Source organism: Hakea prostrata, unplaced genomic scaffold, assembly GCF_041222555.1.
Source record: "Hakea prostrata isolate BN-2017 unplaced genomic scaffold, UWA_Hpros_2 contig_144, whole genome shotgun sequence".
Taxonomy (NCBI): domain Eukaryota; kingdom Viridiplantae; phylum Streptophyta; class Magnoliopsida; order Proteales; family Proteaceae; genus Hakea; species Hakea prostrata.
This window is the reverse complement of record NW_028291263.1, coordinates 85,107-87,448: the sequence shown is the minus strand read 5'-3', so window position 1 is coordinate 87,448 and position 2,342 is coordinate 85,107.

Here is a 2,342-nt window from a genome sequence, read left to right as displayed (position 1 = left end):
TAAGAATCCTCACGGACCGGCTACCTCTCGTTGGACTCTACTCCATAACCCTATGGTCATCCACATATCATTGGGGCGGATGCTCTCATGATTCCTCCCGACACCCGGTCCGGTCCTTGGACATCCATGAGCCCAACCCTAACATATGCAACCCTACCATTTCATGACCAACAAGTGGACCACCAAGTCACATCACCGTCATCACGGGTCACTCGGTTTCAATTCCCCTACCGAAAGGGTAGTAGCATGTGGGGTACCTAGCCATGCAATCTAGACTCATCCTAACAATGTCATCAATTAATCATGATAGTGTGAAGGCATCAAGCAGGCTTGTGTCCCATTCCACAGCCTCTCCCGATAACATCAGCCAAGATATCCCAAAAGGAATACCCCAACTATCATAATCATATACCAACTACCACCATCTCATAACAATCACAAACCATAAAGTACACATGAAATCAAAGTAAACAGCAGTAGTATGACAAAGATTATATATGAAACTACAAAGAGATATATTGGTACAGATTAAGAATAACAATTACTAAACCAACATGTCAAGTATACATAAATAGATAAGATAGACTGTCCTTACATTGCATATACCGAAACGTCCGTAAAATGGAATCCAAAGAATTATTAGTAGACTTTTCTTTTAAACAAGAGTCACCTAAACACAGGGTTATTAGAATATATAAGTTACATAAACCAAATTGAATCAAAACCGAAATCTATTTGGTCATCATGTATCAGCCTGTCGCTTGTGCCGGTCGCTTAGGTTAAGCGACCGCCACTAGTGACCGCCCCAAAACAAAGGAGCTTCAATCCGAAACTCGTGCTTCCGATTACTCGATTTCAATCCGGTTTTCGAGTAATCTCATCCTAAGTCTCGAATTAAACACTCCCTAAGCCAAAAGGGTAAGAGAAAACAATCCCCTATCATCAATGGATTATCCCTAACCCTCTCCTTTATTGGATTTTCCATCTCACGTGCAGTGGTTCCGTTTATGGTTATTCCATCTCACGCAGATAAAAAAAAAGGGTAAAGAATAACCAAGGGGTAATCACAGTGACGAGGAAAAAGGATAAAATTAAACTAACGGAGATAAGAGAGTAGAGAACGAAGGGTTAGTTCAATACCTCACACCAGAAAGTCAGAGAGGAAGAGAACTGATCCTCCAAACCACTGTCAGTATTCCAGAGACTCTTTCGGATCTTCCCCGCAGCCGTCTTAACTCCCAAATAAGAAATAACGAATAAAGTAATCGTTAATGAGACGGAGTTTACCTTTTATAGAAGTCCTGGGGGCAAAATAGGGCAAAATCCCCGAAAATGACCGGGCGGTCGGGCTTGGGCCGGTCGCTTAGGTTAAGCGACCGCCACTAGTAACCGCCCCCATGTAATTTGCCATACAAGGGTGCTTTTACTAGGGGGTTGATACCCAAGGTCAACCTAGCCCTAAATAAGAGATGGGGGAGATCTTACCTTCATTCCCGACATCTTTGAACGACACTTGACTTCCAGAATTTCCCACACCAGCCAAGGCAGGCTTTTCAGACATAGGATCCAGATCCATGGGTCCTGGATATGGATCATGGGCTTCAATCCGGATACTCCACAAGTTCACCCGACTAGACCTTCGGGTTCTCGGACCTGGAATACGGATCTCGGGTTAGAAATACGGGGGGTATTACATTCCTCCCTCCTTAAAAGAAATTTCGTCCCCGAAATTACAACGTACCTGAAGGTCCAAAAAGGTGAGGATACTTGGACCGCATCTCATCTTCTTTCTCCCAAGATGCTTCCTCAAAAGAGTGATTCTTCCATCCGATCTTCACCAAAGGTATAGTCCGATTTCTCAACCGCTTGTCCTTTCGGTCCAAAATCTCCGCCGGTTCTTCATCATACGTTAAATCCGCACTCAACCCTTCCGGTTCATGCTGAAGCAAATGTTCTCGCACTTATCAAGCATTGCCTTAGCATAGATACATGGAATACATCATGCACACCAAGAAGAGACGGGGGCAAAGCCAACCGATAAGCTATCGGTCCAACCTTCTCAATAATGTCAAAGGGACCAATATACCTAGGGCTGAGTTTTCCTTAACATTGAAACGCATGACTCCTTTCATCGGCGAAACTTTCAAAACGCACGCTCACCAACTTGAAACTCAAGGTCGACCTTCTTTTATCCGCATAGGACTTCTCGTCGAGATCGAGCAGCTTTTGATCCTTTCTCTAATCATATCCACCATAGTGCCGGTGATTTCGATTAGATCAGGGCCAAGAACACGCCTTTCCCCAACTTCATCCCAATACAGAGGAGTTCTGCAAGTCTTCCC